This window comes from Eptatretus burgeri, chromosome 2, assembly GCF_056783735.1.
Source record: "Eptatretus burgeri isolate ZD-2024b chromosome 2, Ebu_testis_v1, whole genome shotgun sequence".
Classification (NCBI taxonomy): domain Eukaryota; kingdom Metazoa; phylum Chordata; class Myxini; order Myxiniformes; family Myxinidae; genus Eptatretus; species Eptatretus burgeri.
The window spans coordinates 138,297,356-138,314,644 of NC_140962.1; the positions used below are offsets into that span (position 1 = coordinate 138,297,356).

At 46.0% G+C, this 17,289-nt stretch overlaps 1 protein-coding gene across 8 annotated transcripts in view; it reads left to right on the plus strand.

Annotated features, from left to right (window-relative positions):
• Positions 1-17,289, plus strand: part of LOC147033272 (receptor-type tyrosine-protein phosphatase gamma-like) — a 176,220-nt gene that overhangs the window by 28,033 nt on the left and 130,898 nt on the right. The gene's annotated exons all lie outside the window — the stretch shown is intronic.

The window sequence follows — 17,289 nt, forward strand, 5'->3', positions numbered from 1 at the left end:
TTTGTTTGCCTGTTCATTTAAAATTTATGTTGGTGAGTCAGTGGTTAAAAAGAGCTTTATTACCTCTGCCACCGAAGGTGGAAGGAGATTGTTTTCACTTCTGTCTGTTTGCATGTTTGTTACTTACGAAATCTTTAGATTTCGTAAGTATATTGATGACTTCCGTCCTCTGTATGTTTGTTTTTAGGCACGATAACTCGAGAACGGAAGAAGCTACCAATGTCAAATTACACCACGTGATTCAGGAGGTTGATGGCTAGCGCTGATTAGATTTTGGTCAAAATCGGTCAAAGGTCAAGGTCACAGTGAGGTCAAACATAATTCCGTAAATTACTGTGGAGAAATGGAGTATTTTTGCTTCGGTCGACGTTACGAGTTCGTTTTAACTTCGATTTTAATTTTGTCTTTGATTTTTGCGATCGCTTGGGATGCTCAAAACTCGGTTGTCGAAATTCTGGTAAAAATCGGATGTTTTGGAGACGTTTTAAGATTGTATAAAAAAATATTTCACTCGCCGCGTCACGGCTCGTCACGTGGTGCAGCGCGCTCGAGCAGACGCATTGTTGAGTCACGTAAAGGTTTTGTGTGTGCGCGCTGATGGTGTTTTCGATAAAGATGGTGCTTAAAAGTCATTTTTTATTCCAATAAAGGTTATCGTCGCATGCCTGACTCGCTAAGCCGTCGGATTATGTAAAGATTGTTTGTGGATGGCCGAATATTACGGTTTTGTGACTGATAAAATAATATTAAATAATTGCGTGGATAAATGGAGATTTTTGCTTCGGTCGACGTTACTAGTTCGTTTTAACTCGGATCGCAATTCTGTTTTCACTTTTGGTAATGGCTAAGTATGCTTAACACTCAGTTGTCGAAATTCTGGTAAAAATCCGATGTTTTATGAGATTTCTGTCGGGTGTCGTATCTGAGGCTTAACTGAAGATTATGCTAATGAGGGGGATTGTAACACACGGCATTGCGCTCTCGTTTTAAAGTCAATTTCAATCCTGTCTTCACTTTTGGTAACGGTTAAGTGTGCTTAACACTCGGTTGTCGAAATTCTGGTAAAATCGGATGTTTTATGAGAGGTTTGGTACAGAATCATCGTAGAAACTTATGGTTTGCGTCGCTACCTTCTCTAGAGACAGCTTTTATTAGACAAGGTCAGAGGTCAAGTTAACGATTTCGTAAGTACCAGTCTATGACTGCTTGTTTGTCTGTCTGTTTGTGTGCAGGATATCTCAAAAAGTTGCGGACGGATTCCGACAAAACTTGGTGGACAGGTTGGATGTGTGAGAAGGAAGAAGTGATATGATTTTGGTGAAGATCTGGATGTGAGAATTATTTTATTTTTTGGGCTTCCCAGCTATATCTCTTTTTGTGAGGTGTGATCGTCCAGCCTTGTATAGCTAGCCCTCTCGCTCTCACTCTTGCAAGGGTTATGTGCATGCGCTGTTGGTGTACCAGTTGTACAGGGTAGCACACGTGGACCTGCCATGGTTGTAGAACACTGCATGGTAACACATGGGGAGCATCCATCTGTGGAGTGTGATTAATGATGTAATCGTATGACAGTACAAAGGGGGTGATTTAAGATGAAACATGGATGGGAAAAGAGACAGACATGAGTACGAAGGACGAGAGAGAATCTAACTATACATGCAATTCTGGTCGATGCTACTTTGATTTTACAGATGCTTATGCTGACCCTCATTGGGATACAACTACTAAATAACTAACCCCTCATTCCCCCTGAAATAATTTTCTTAATTATATATATATATATATATATATATTATACATACATACATACATACATATAGACATGCCTGGTGTTGGCTTAATGGCTAGGATGGTAGGCTTGGGATCCAAGGATCCCGAGTTCAAATCCCACTCAGTTGTTGAATTAATACCAGGTGGGGTTGACTCTGCCTGTAATCCTTCTGAGGTCGGCAAAATGACTGCTATTGCCATGGCATGTGCCGCATGTTTGAGAATCTCGGTGGTGCGCGTTTCTGTCTATGCTGTCACTGATGACTCAACAATAAGCAATGAAACCAGTCCGGCGGCTAAGGGGGCATGTACCATTGGGATCCTCATGCATGTTGTGTCTGCAGCTGTGGAGGAACCCAGCTAGTGTTTGAAACAGCATAAGGCTTACCTTGTAAGGTAGCTTTTCTTGGTTGCTTTATGCAGTTTTCTTTGCCGAGAAGAGCAAGGGGGCTAAATATTTATGTATGCAATAAAAATATTCATTTCATATGTAAAAATGTATATATCGTGTTGTGCTGCTTTTTCGGTGACCTTGATAATAAATATTTTTAAAGCTTGATAATATCGGTGACCTTGATAATAAATAGCTCAGCTCACATTCAGGTGTATTTTGTTGTTTTATGAGACTCATGTTGTGGTCCACCTTCTTGCAGGTGATGCACCCTGCAGGTGGGCACCTTTTTCATGCAAAACAGCGGATATCCATTTGGAAATGTTTTCTTGCGATTTGTAGAGAAATTCCATTGGGAGGTCATTCAATGCATTTTGAAATGTTTTCCATCATCCGTCGTTTGATTTTAGTTTTTTTTCCCCATTTTTCTTTCCGTCAAAATAATCCCAGACAGCTTCTATGATGTGAAGGTGAGGAATTTGACGGGGCCATTCTAATACCGTTGTAGAACAATGCCATTCTTTATAAATATGTTTTGATGACATTTGCTGTGTGTTTGGGGTTGTTGTCGTGCTGGAAAACAAAGCGGTCGCTAATTACCATCCTTCCTGATGGGACACCATTACGGATTATGATATGCTTGTTCCTTCAGTTCTCACAGAATCACCATACCAGCAACAGAAATACCTCCCCCAGCCTAAACAGAGCCTCCATCATGATTCACAGTAGACTGGGCACATATCCTTATACTTCTCACCGACCCTTCTGACTTAACGCCTTCTCTTTGTTCCAAAAATTTCAAACTTTGAATCGTCACTCCAAAGTACCTTTCCCCACTGACTAGCATCCGAGCTCTGATGTTCTTGGGCATATTTCAGTCTCTTGGCTTTGTTACTTTTACGCAGAAAGGGATTTTCTTTTTGACAGCAACTTGTCTGTCGAGACCACTTTTGATAAGAGAACTTCTGACAGTAGATGAGTCCACTTGAAACACCGATGTCTTTGCCAGTACTGTACTTGTGTAAGTTCAACACTTTATTTATTTTTTTATTTTTTTCTGTTTCTTCAGGAAATTTTCTTCAAGTGTTACTCATCTGTTTTGCTGAGTTTCTTTGGCCTTCCAATCAATTTTAGATCTTTAACTTCTCTGGTCCCATTATGCTTCTGCATCGATGCTTGAATTTGAATTCCACATCTGGAAATTGACTTCTTGGTGTAAAACTATTATCTTTAGTGTCATCGAGTTTGATACGCTGGGCGCAGTATGGGTTTATAATTGCCATTCAGAGAGGAATTTGAAATTGTTGAAAAAGAAATGTGGCAGCCGAAGAATTTTGGATTATTTGGACATGAAGAAACAGCCAAAAATATGTATTATTATCATAGAACGAATTATGGGAAGCATTGCAGAATGCATGAAACTTCTCCCAATGGAATTTCGTTAGAAATTGCAGGGAAGCATTTTGAAATGGATATCTGCTGTTCTGTATTAAAAGGTGGTCACACCTAATATTGATATTTCATGGATTAAGATTGTAAAGTAAAACTCATTTTTGTTTTATATGGATGAGATTTTATTTGAATATCTCTCCATGAATCTGGAAACACATTTGGCATGATCATTTATCTCTCCAGACACTTATTAAATTGAACCGGGCGTAGTGGCGTGCTCCTGTAATCCGGCTACTAGGAGGCTTGGGTTGGAGGATCGCTTTAGGACGGGAGCTCTGCACTGGGCCACGCTATGAGAGGGTGTAGGGAAGCCCGGAATCATGGCGAAACCCAATCCTTATCCCTGTGTCATCAGAGGCGACCAGGGTTGCGTCAGGAAGGGCATCCGGCGTAAAACCGATGCCAAATCAGTATGCGGATCATAACAGATGATCTGCTGTGGCGACCCCTAACGGGAGCAGCCGACAGATGAACAACACTGTTATTGAATTGGTAACAACTCTGCAGAATGAGTGGGGCCATATTACCTGAGGAGTTCATTGATTAATGCGTTTTATTCAGTCCACGTCGTGGGATCTTTAACGTTTATAGACGACCAGTCCTGGCAGACCGGTCCTTCAATTTTACGTCCATCTAAGGGACGGCAAACATGTTGATGCCTCGCCTTGCCTGCGAAACACGAGGATGACGGTTTATAGTTTAGCTGAGATTCACTCACACCCAAGCTAAACAGCTCAGAGACGAGTGTGTAAACCTCTGTCATCCTGCCAGCCCTCAATACTTTACATGCGGTAATGAATGGATCACAAACTGCACAATATTTCCTCTAATTTGGCAACTATTTATTTGGAAAAACAACCCAAAGTTTGTTTCCTTTGTCTATTTTCCAAAAAGTCTATTGTTCATAATTATGTGTCTGAAATGTTGTTCATAAATTACTAGTTGTGTTGTATTTGTGGTAAATCCCCAATGATATGAACGTTAACCATGCTGGTGTCAAAATTCTTTTGAAATCGTACTCCCGTGGTGAATTGGCTTGAGATGTACACGGCGTGTTTATATAACAACATACTCAACTTGTTTTGAGTATTTACGGAAATATTTGCTGTCGTCATCGCAAAAAAAATGCAAGAATATTTTTCGTTCCCTTTTACAATCATCTCTTTATACCGACCGTGAAACCCCAACATTCGTGGATTCGACATTCACCAACTCCACGTATTCATGGTTCATAAAATGTGACCTACTTCTACATTTGTGGTCCTGCGCTTCGCATATTCACGTTTTTTTTTTTTTTTGCAGGCACAAAAACCATCTTACAAAAGCTGCGCACATTAAACAGTTCTAAAACCACCATCCACTAACTGCACATCAAGCAGCTGTGCATGTGCATAACCCATCCCCCCAAACCACCCCCCACAAACATTGGACACACTACCCACTACTCCTCCATCTACCCACAACCCCTACACGGCTGCTTATGTGCAGCATGTCTCTGGTCTCATTCTTTCTTCTCATGCCGCTGCCTTGACCTGCTAACCCTAACCCTAACCCTCACCTGCATCCCCTTCAACACTGTCCCCTGCACCCACTTCAGTGCTTGGCTCATCAGCACCCTCACCTGCATCCTCTTCAGAGGAGTTCACTGAATTCTAACTCATCATCGTCATCATCACATCAAAAGTTACATCGTATCTTTAAAAAAAATTGGAAACAGTACCTGTTGCTGCTGTTGTTGTTTTTTTTTTAATTTGTAACCATTTTTCATGAAACTGGAGTCACGTGCATTTGTGTTCGTAAAATTGAAAAAAAATTCCTTTATGAATCACGAAACATTGCAAAAAAATATATCCCCCTTTTCCCCATTTAAACAATGCCCCGACATTCATGGATTCGACATTCGCGGCATTTTTCATGAATGTATCTCCCGCCCATGATTGTCCGGGTCTTACTGCATTGTACACTGACATTTTGCTTCTGCCTTTTGGATGATCAGATATAATTCTTTGAAATCTTTAAGTTGTCATCATTTACAAAATACCAGGAGTCTTATGTCTCTTTCAATGAGACTGCGAGATCTCATTGAAAGAGCAAAAACTTGATTTTTCGGTGCTGGCAGGATGACTCAGACGTAGCTCACCTACCTTTAAGCCAAGTCTGGGTTTAACAACCAACCCAACGGTAAACCGCTGCCCTGGTGCTTTGCATTCAGGGGTTTTACATTATTGAGTGTGCCAACCTTATGAAGGGATCTCAATTTAGCTGTATTGTCTGTTGGCCTTTGCCTGTAGACAATACATATCTCTGCTCGCTTGTATAAGAGCAGGCCATTGTGTGTGGCAGCTCTGGCTAATTTCTAAATTCATGCCTTGGTTGAGGGTTGTTTTTGTAGCAATCCTTCTTGGGGTTTTAGTACATTCTTAGCTTTGGAAACATTCATCCCTGGTGACCTTGGAGGGGTATGGGAGCAACTGTTAGTGTTAATATTGTTGTGGTTCTGGAAACCGCTCGCCTCCAAGGCAATGGCATCCATCATACAGTGATCCCCAGACAGTTATTTCATTGATATACCTGCAGTTAGACCTTTCCCTCATGTCTAATGGGTGAAACAGGACGAAGTGCGTTGTGTGGATCTCATGGTTCAGTCTGATTTTATCTCTATCTTCATTCCAACTCTTTTCTTCTTATTCCTGAAATAATTCAAAGCAGGCGCCGCACCCAGGCGACCGCCTGTGAAAACCGCAGCAACACCCTCTCACTATAAGAATGTGTCTTCGCGGAGGCCTACAAAAGAAGCATCAACCACACGATGGAAAAATCTTCTGCTGAAAGATACGGCATCAAAGGGAATAGTAGAAGCAAACAATAAAAGCCCAATGCCATGCAGGACGCACGCGGCACGTTCTTTTCAACCCATTTCTGCATCTAATAATTATATCCAATCCTTTTCTTCAATCCATGACATAGATCAGTGCCGGCACCGCGCAGGCAGCCACCTGTGAAGATAACCGCTGTGATAGATAACCGCATGCATAATGACGGACCCGCGCGCAGCCCCCTGATAATTTATCATCGTATAGAACGGGGCACGAATAGCACACATCTTCATTCGGGTCTCCGCGCCGATTACAATGGCATTTTACCATCACATTGTACTGAACGCGTATGGCGCACATCTTTGTTCGGGTCTACACGTTGGTTCACAACGGCGTCTTACTGTCAATTCTCACTCGCCACCGCGGCCACCAATGTCTCCCGCGGACGGCAGACATCCTTCCGCACCTCCTCTTCGATGCAGCTGCCACTAAGTAGAGGCATGCTGTATGGCCTGGATCGCTCGGGTCGCATGGTGTACGGACGGGACAAATGCATTGATCGGCGCCAACCACAGCGTGCCGGGGGTGCCCGGGCGGGCATGTGGGACCGGTGCGGCCCTCGGCCAGTCGCCAGAGCTCGGCCTGGGAGTTCGGTGCAAGGCGATTCATATCACGTGGTTTGGAGCGAGACGATACCACAGCTTGGCAAGGTCTCGCCGGATGCACCAATGAGGCCACTTCCAGCCATGGCGGCCGGGTCGTGTGGTGGCCGGGGCCGAATGGGAGCACCAGATTCAGGTGACGATACATCGCTTCAGGGCGGCGCCCCGCCCTGCACTGAAGGGCCTATAAATGACAGATCACGAAGCCGTTCAGGAGTCGTCATCGTGGTCGTCCTCATCTTCCTTGCCTGGCCTTGGATTGGTCTCTGCATCCGCATGCTTCACGCTGTCTTCTTCTTCTACACCAACTCGCCGCTGGCTCCACCCACCCTCCTGACTCCGCCGGCTGCTGCCACTCTGCCCACTCGCTCTCGACTCCGCCTTCTCACCCACTCGCCGCTGGCTCCACCTAAAGTGCCTCCCTCACACCTGACGGTCGCGCCCATTCTCTGGATCAGCCTAGATGCTTTGCCGGCACCATAGCCAAGCACGAGACGACACGCCAACTATCAAGGAGGGATTATTCAGCGAAGCATCCCCCAAAACGTACTGAGTATCACGGTTGGTCAACCGTGCAAGGTATTACGAGACCGTTAGCCTCATCTCCTCTCCTTTCTTGAGATTAACTTCTCTTCATCGAGGTGTATGTGTGTGTGTGTGTGTGTGTGTGTGTGTGTGTGTGTGTGTGTGTGTGTGTGTGTGCCATGGTGTCTGTCCTCACTTAAGTTAAGAGTGCAGAATAATTATATCGGGATAAGTCTGCTTTCGTAAGTTGCTTGTTTTGTTGTCACACCACATATTTCTTTCTACCTCTGCTTACACACAACAATAAACTACATTCACTGTGCCACATATTTTTTCTCACCTGCCTGGAATAAATTATTGTGTAGAAATGTTCCAAGCGCGTTTTTCTCTTTTCTTTCATTCATCCAGCATGGTCCATATCCTAGCCTAGCTGGGACTTTATTCCCAACAATCCATTCTTTTAGCCAGTACATACTTGGCAGTGTTGATCGGCTGCATATGACCCGGTAAGGTGACCCGGTTCAGACAAGGCGTACCGAGGGTGTGTCCCCCGGTAATTAGGTCACGTGATTATAATTAAGTAACCAATTCAGACGGAGGACCCGAGGTCACGTGGTTAAGTTATTGGCGTTCACGGTCAGTTAAGCATGAGTCACATTTGCTCTATGGCTAGGATACGGCGGCCGTACCCCCCTGAATTGACAGAAACATGTGGCGACCGCAGAGTTTCTGAGGTGGCCTCAGGGTGGCCCTACGCCGTATGGCTATATTTTACAGGCCGTAGGGGTCTCCGTGGAATTAAAGCGCGGAGTTATAACTTTTTTCATTTCTACGTTCGCCGTAGCAATTCGACAAGCCGTAGCCATGACGTAGATGTGTTCCACATCGACCGTACGTAGGGCGTACGGTGGGCTTGCGTTATTCGTGCGTTTTCCATAGGCTCTTATCAATGAAAAATGAATTTTGCCACCCCCCCAAAAATTATTGCAGCCGCACTATTTCCACGTTCGCCTTAGGGATCACCTGCGGTCGCCTTGCGGGCACCTTGAGGCGACCTTGCGTCTGCCTTGAAAATTCTATGGCCGCCGCAGGGACGCCCTAAGGTCACCGTGCGACATCAAATCAAAGACCGTACGGCACCCCCACGTTTTCGGTCTCCACAATTTCTAAATACGCCGTGTGGCTCCCTAAAAAATAAAAACATGTGACTGCTACATTGTGTGACCGTGGAAATACTGCGGCCGCCCTGTAATTGCTAGTGGCTGTAGATTTTTTTAGACCCTACGGCCGCCGAGCCAAATGTGACTGAAGCATTAGTGACCCGCTGCATCACGAAGGTATCCATGTGCGACGACCTGTGATTCCAGGGAGTCTGGTGGGAACCTCAGATTGCTTCCCCCCCGAGTGGTCTTCTCACCCGACCCCCGGCCGCAACAATATTATCAATGATAATAAATGTCAGTGTGTGTGTCAGTGTGTTTTTCTCCATAACTCTAAAACCATGAAATCTAGCTGCCCCAAACTTTGCATGCATACTAAGAAAGCTCCAACGAAGTGCACGAGTGAAAATTGGGTGTTTGGGTTCATTAAAATTCCCCTTTTGGAGATAATTAACAGCCTTATTTAACTATTTCCCTTATCATCAACATCCTCGGACATCTCTCTCCCTCGCTCGGGTCTTAGTTCACCATTTTTTTTTTTGGCCTGTACAAGAATGCCTTGACATGGAACAGGCCGCAATGATTTCTTAATGATGAAGTGCCCCAATTTTTGTTTCCACTTTCCTCACTCATATCATTGAATGCTTTGTCTTCATACCTACAGATCGCTCTATACGCTGCAATGCTAATAAACGCCTGAATTCACCAGCGTTCATGGTTTTATTTCATTTCCGCACATGCAATAAGCTCGAGAATCTGTTAAGCTGAGCCGAATTTCAAAATTTAAACTGTGGAATTGACCTTAGCAGCAGTTCTGGTTGCTAAAAAAAAAAAAAAGTGTTCATTTGTCTAATTCGCACATTGTTTGACACTCTGGGCGTCTCCGGGTGTTGTTCACTAATGACCGATCGGTGATTGCTAATCGCTTGCCAAACCCGACGTTTCTTATTGACCACTTTGTTGGAGTGCTTGCTTGAGTGCTTAAGCCACTGGGATAGCGCACCACAATCTGCTTGGACGTTCATTTGCAAGCCATGTTGATGCACAGCAAAAGGATCCACACTGTCACTCTGCACTCTTCCTCTGCACAACACAATCAACAATAAATCGATCGACGTATGGTGTCGTGCGGTGCCAAGCCAGGCCGTTCCTTATCAACCGATGTTTGTAAGCTATGGCGAGACGATAGATGGTGGTGTAAATTACTTTTATCACAGCTGTTGTCGTTTTTTTTGAAAATAAAATTACAAATTGACATTCTAGACAATTTTGGGTGATAATGTAAATGAAGTACATGTATAAACGTGTGTTCCTTTGTCTTGGTTAAATGTGACAAATATTTAAAATGTAACCGTCAACTCAGAGCCCTCCTTCAGTGGGTTACCTTTCCTCAGAAGTTGGTTGCAGGTTTTGCACTCCGGACACCACAAAAATGCTTCACTCCACAAAATCGCACCAAGTGGTGTGTGGCAGGGTGGTGTGGAGGTGTCGTTCACCAAATGGCGGTCTCCTCGGGTTAAACTGAGTGGTTCCTTTGGGTGGGCACCTGGAGTATTCTATCCTGAAAAGATGTAGATGGGCCAGGCATCTGGCTGGGGATGGCCAGATAGAGGTACCTGGAGTACTGGCGGAAAGTGAACACAGCGATGCGCTGTGGCGCATGCTCCCATTGTATGTATGTGTGTATGTATGTATGTACACTACATGGCCAAAACTATGTTGACACCTGGCTCTTCCAACATCTCATTCCAAAATCATGGGCATTCATCTGGAGTTGGTCCCCCCTTTGCTGCGAGAACAGCCTCCACTGTTCTGGGAAGATTTTCCACTTGATGTTGGAACATTGCTGCGGGGATTTGCTTGCATTCAGCCACAAGAGCATGAGTGACGTCGGGCAGTGATGTTCGGCGATAAGGTCTTGCTCGCAGTCAGCATTCCAATTCATCCCAAAGGTGTCAGCATCGCAGTCAGCATTCCAATTCATCGTCGATCGATTCCAATTCATCCCAAAGTTGAGGTCAGGGCTCTGTGCAGGCCAGCCAAGTTCTTTCACACTGATCTCAACAAACCATTTCTCTATGGACCTTGCTTTGTGGATGGGGGCATTGTGATGCTGAAACAGGAAAGGGCCTTCCCCAAACTGTTGCCACAAAGATGGAAGCACAGAATTGTCCAGAATGTCATTGTATGTAAAAGTATTAAGATTTCCCTTCACTGGAACTCAGGGGCCGAGCCCGAACCATGAAAAACTGCCCCAGACCATTATTCCTCCTCCACCAAACTTTAATGTTGGCATTGTGCATTCGAGCAGGTAGTGTTCTCCTGGCATCCGCCAAACCCAGATTCATTTGTCAGACTGCCAGATGGTGAAGCGTGATTCATCACTCCAGAGAACGCGTTTTCACTGCTCCAGGGTCCAATGGCGGTGAGCTTTACACCACTCCAGCCGACACTTGGCATTGCGTATGGTGGTTTGTGTGCTGCTGCTCAGCCATGGAAACCCATTTCATGAAGCTCTCGACGAACAGTGTTTGTGCTGACGTTGCTTTCAGAGTCAGTTTGGAACTCGGTAGTGAGTGATGCAATTGACCACAGATGGATTTTTTTTTCCACACTACGTGCTTCAGCACTCCGCGGTCCCGTTCTGTGAGCTTGTATGGCCTACAACTTTGCGGCTGAGCTGTTGTTGCTCCGAGACGTTTCCACTTCACAATAACAGCACTTGCAGTTGACCGGGGCAGCTCTAGCAGGACAGAAATTTGATGTACTGACTTGTTGGAAAGGTGGCATCCAATGACGGTACCACGTTGAAAGTCACTGAGCTCTTCAGTCCGGCCCATTATACTGCCAATGTTTGTCTATGGAGATTGCATGGCTGTGTGCTCGATTTTATACACCTATCAGCAAAGGGTATGGCTGAAATAGCTGAATCAACTAATTAGAAGAGGGTGTCCGCATACTTTTGGTCATGTAGTGTACCTCGGAGCGGTCATGCTGAGCACTGCTCGAAGACAGACCCCCTGATGGAGTACTTTAGAGGTTATTTGGGGAGAGTGAATCCACTTTCCATGCATCCCTTCCCTCCATCCATCCATCCATTCATCCATCCATCCATCCCTTTCTCCCATCTCTTAATTTGTCTTCGCTCCCCCACCCGTTCTTCCTATCTCTCCTCCCTCTCTCACACTTCTTCCAACTTTCATGAAGTTAAAAACAATAGGTGGTTGTGATAAGTTCCCACAGGTGGTTGTGTTGTGGTTTGGAGGTGGTTATATATGTTGTGCTCTGGTGTTTGTGTTTTGAGCCCGGAGTGGTGGGCTTGGATAGATGGGCACTTTTTTGGCTTTTGGAACTGCTGCTGGGTTTGATTCCATGGTTTGATTTTTGGGATTCGGCTCGGGTTGAGAGATCGTGGGGCTTATCACATTTTGGTTGTAAAACATGTGCTGAAATTAAATAAAGGCACAAACACTGGTGTCTCCAGGCATTTTTATGCATTTCAGCTGGGGTGTGATGGGTTTTAAGGTCTCTTGGCCTGAGTCGGATTTTGCAGTTTGGACTGCCGGGTTGGGCTTGGTGCCAGGTCTGGCTGCTGGAGGGTGTTCATTTGTCTGGTTCGCACATTCCTTGGCACTCTGGGCATTGCGTGACCCCCTCGGAGAGTTCCAGTTCCACAGCGGCTAAACAGGGTGGCAGCCATAGTTCGAGGCACATACCTTAAGAGAAATCCATGTTATAATCTCTTTAAAAATGGAACGTGCTGTTTGAAAGTGACGTGTGGTTTTGCTATCCTGTTTGAACATGCTGTTTTAACGTACCCCATTTCATTCGATCCTATACTAATGCTGGCCGATGGGACCATCCTCCCGCTTCCCCTCAAGTCCCCTCCCAAATGCAAGTCAACCCCCTCCCCTCCCTCTTTCTCAAGTCCCATTACCAAATGCAAGTGCAGAACATCCCCTTCTCCTCCCCACTTCCCCCTCCTTGCTCCCCCATCCTATTCACTCCCACCCCCTCTTTGCTCCCCTATCCTATTCATTCCCACCCCCTCCTCGCACCCCCTACCTTCCGGATGTATAGCAAAGTGTGGTGAAGCGTCGCTCTCCCCTTCCCCTTTCATCGATCTCCCACCCCTTCCTTGCTCTCCCCTCCTCCATCTTCTATCTCTCTTCCCTCCTCTCTCTCTCTCTCTCTCGCTCCCTCTCTCTCTCTCTCTCTGTTTCTCTCTCTCTCTCTGTCCCTGTCTATGTCTCTGTCTCTGTCTCTGTCTCTGTCTCTGTCTCTGTCTCTGTCTCTGTCTCTGTCTCTGTCTCTGTCTCTGTCTCTGTCTCTGTCTCTGTCTCTGTCTCTGTCTCTGTCTCTGCCTCTGCCTCTGTCTCTGTCTCTGTCTCTGTCTCTCTCTGTCTCTCTCTCTCTCTCTCTCTCCCACCCCTCTCTCTTTCCCACCCCTCTTTCTCTCCCTCTCCTCCCTCTTAGTATTCCCATCAGCAAAGTGACGGGTGGTATTTGCTCGTTATTAAATAATAATATGTATTATTAGGTTAAGAACATTGGTGTATTCCCTAGCAGGATTGGGGACGCCGATGTCTCACGGTTTCTGTGTAAAACTTACCCATTCTCAGTTTGACCATCAAAAATATGAGATCCAATCACAAATTAATTTTGTGCTGCTCACATTGATTGAGTGGCACACTTTCTTTCCATGATGTGTTAACACTGCTGTGCCTTCTCACAAGGAATAATCATGTCATTGAGTCTCCAAGTGTACCTGATTTTTCCTCTCGCACTATGAAACTCAGCACTCACAACATAATGCTTGACCGCTTGGCCTATTTGGTCTTCCCATCTGAGTATGTAGCTTATGATGTTGAAATCCCACAGCCAAATCTGATTTATTATATTAATTAGCCCATTGTCTACTAATAACTGTGCAAGTCGTATAAACCACAATGGTGTCTCCTGCTGGTGTCCTTGCCCTACATACTGTCGTGTCCAGGGGCTTTAACCCCTACCTGGACGGATGGCCCAGCTTCTCCCTTGAAAGCCTACAATCGAGACTCGGAGATTAATGTGTGCGCGTGAAGGGGGAGCAATGGTGGAGGGGCAGAGTAGCACAGCACAGGGGGGTGTTTATACTCGAACCCCACCACAAATACACGGATACAGCTTCTTAAAAGTAACACATTTAATGAAAACAGACAATATTGTTACAGATCTGGAAACCATTTGCATTCAACATACAGATGTCCCAAAAGTCAGTTATGTCATTAAGTATGTGTGTAGTCAGATCCCCTTCCTTTTGTCTAGTGGGAGAATCAAAGGCGTGCATTGCGATTTCTTTTAGTTAGGTTATTACATCTAACGAGCCATCTAACAACCATCCCATCTGCATGACCCCCTCGGCCCATCATGATCCACCAACAACCAGCTGCCTTCTCGCACCCTGACTTGCCGGGGCAGGATCTCGCTGTTCCGGTTTCTCGGCTCCCACGGGCGTTGTAACTCTTTCACGACGACCTTTGCAACATTGATACTGTTGCTCGTCAAGTATGAACCCACGTGGAAGAGTGGCTGGGGTTTCCCGGCAGGAGCAGAGGCCCCGCCCCGGAAGGGTGGGCCGTAGGACCCTGTCCAATCAAAGGCGGACAGCGAGGTGTGTACACCAAGGCCCCTCCCCGCTGAGGGAGGTCCATAAATTCCCGAGCACTCTCTGAGTTTGGTGGGTTTTTGCTGTCACGAAATGGTTTCTGCTGTTACAAAGGTTGTTACGAACGAGTGGTAACAGTGGTTGTTACGAGGGCTGTCACGAGGGTTGAGCAGAAGGTCGTCGAGGCGGCGAACATGTCTCTGCTGGCCCTCTACAAGGAAGGAAAGAGCGACCCTGACCCCCCTCCATGGACCCTGGCCATTCACCACCCGAGCTCCGCCACGAACCTCGAGTCCCACACGTGCGACTGGGGACCAAACCAGCGACCATTGTCAGGTGCCGCAGCACAGAGTACCCCCTTTCTCTGACGGCCAGGTACCCATCCGAACTCTGACCCCCAGCTTGTCTCTCTCCTCGGCTGTGAGGGTCCAATCAAGAACTCTGGGTTTATTTTCATTTGTGTGTGTGTGTCTGCATGTGGGCCCGTCTTTAAGTAGAACTGAATAAGTGTTTTTGGATCATTGTAAATATTCCTTGCTTGCATATTCGCGTTAAGTCTTGCCTTTGTCTTTGTCTTTTTATTGTAAGTAAAACTTGTTAGAAATGTTCCCAGTCCATTTCCGTCCTTTTTTGAATTGGTCCAGCATGGTTCGGATCTGAGTTTAGGCGGGATTTTATCCCCGGTAATCGGACAATTGTAGCCGGGACGTCCTGGGCAGGTCCGCTCGACTGCATCCGAGCCGGAAAGCTGGGTGGCAGAGTGGTAGTCGGTAGGTGTAATTTTGCCTCTGCCGGTAGAGTGAATCCGGTTTGGCCAGGCGTTCCGAGGGTGTGGATCCCCGGTAGCCGATACCGCGTGGTTACTTAGGTACATTGGATCAAAGCAAAATAACCCTATGCCGCGCAGTTGAAATATTGGCGACCACAGTCAGTTAAACGACTTGCCAGCTCGCGGAGTTATCCGAGCGACGGCCTACAATTCCGGGGAGTTTGGTGGGAGACGACGCAAGCTTTCCCCACCGAGTGGTCGTTCTCGCTACCGACCCCCGGCCCGCAACAATATTTACAAAGGACAATAATTCAAAAGGTAATGATAATAATGAAGTAAATAAATTCTAAAGTCGAGGTGCCTCTTCACACAGACTCAAGTACAGACAAAGGGAAAACAAAATAAAAAGAAAACCCTTACTTTCCAGTACTCTTGTACTTAGCTTGGCCTAGAGCTGGTCTTTGTGGAACTTGGAATCGAGATGCTTCGATGCGCACGTGCAGACACGCGCAACAAAACGGTGCCTCATTGCCTCTCCTGCAGCGGGACAAATGCACGCCAGGCAATCCATGAGCGGCACTCCACACCAAGGCTCAGAGTCCCAGTACAACGGCTTTGTGCGCCAATCGTCCTCGCCTACCCAACCAAGAGCCAAAGGCCAGCGTCTTGCTTCACCACGCGAGCCAAATCGCCTCAACACGAATACAAGGATCGTGCCGTCCTCCTCGGGCATGCGCTTACCCTCAACTCTCACCTCTCCAAAAATGCACAACCAACCCTTCCTCCTCGATCATCCTATCCACCCTCCGCCTCCGGGGCGTGGCTTGCTCGCACAAAACCCGGGAAGGCGGGGCTTCTGCCTGCTCAGCTAGCTTCTGACGTCACGCCCATCAATCATCAGCCTCGGCGGCGTGACTTCGCCCGCCATCACTCTTGGAGGCGGGGCTTCTGCCTGCTCGGCACGTTTGCTTGTTTCTCATGGTTTCGGTTATAAAGACAAAGGGAAAAGTCACAGGGGACAATTACATATTGGGGAACTTATTCTTACTCCCAAGCTATTTAACACCGCACCCCCCCCCTCCGTGTGGTGATATGTTACACTTCAGCTCACAGGTTCCCTACTTAGTTACATCGAGATGCCTCCTACACGTTCACGGAACTCTACACAATGCTATATTCCCTATTAAATTCTTCCCTCGACCCCCACAACCATAACAACACAGTATATTCGGTGTATCGAGTCCTCCATGAGCCTTAGGTTGGTGTAAAACAATAACACGAATAATTTATCATTTACCATTGATATGATCGCCTTTAAAATCGACGTGGTAAAAACAAATGACCAGATTTTGGCTAAACATGTGGGAATGTTGTGTAATGCATGAATTACTGGTCTTGCTGGTGAAGACTGGCATTGATCTGCGTCAGCGGACATGACAGACAATGGATGAAATTGGTGCAGAGAATGTTGATCGAGGTGTGCTAACCACCGTGAGAAGCAAAGAGAAGTTGACATTTCAGGCGTTAACCCTTCATCAGAGCAAAAGAGAGGAAGGGTGAACACCCGAAACGTCTGCTTCCCATTGATTTAATCTAGGGTTGTTGTGTCGTTACCTTTTGAAACAAGGAGATTTTAAATATCGTTTGAACCCACAGATATAAGCATCAGCATTAACAGACAAATTGACCAACCATCAAATGCTATCGATTCGCTCAACGATGAGGAGCCACCAGTGTAAAACAGATGGTAAGTGAACTTTGATGTGCCGTCAGTCTTTGATGACCTCATTCTGAACTTCACTCACGAGAACTTTACTGTACTGCCTTGAATACAGTTTTCTTCAACAAAAATTGATTTGCCAATTTGCTACAAAATGTTTTCAAAGAATGCGTGATTGATGTTTTTACCTTGCAATATAATCACTGAGATTTTATTGCTCATAAAATAATGTCGAGTGATATTTGTACATTCCGTACATACACCGAATGAAGTTGTACATTGTTGGCATCCCAAATGTCATACAATTCTCGTAGGTGGGGTTGGGGGATTACAGCCAATGGGAAAAATATGTTGACCGAGTTTTCGTAAATGCCCAA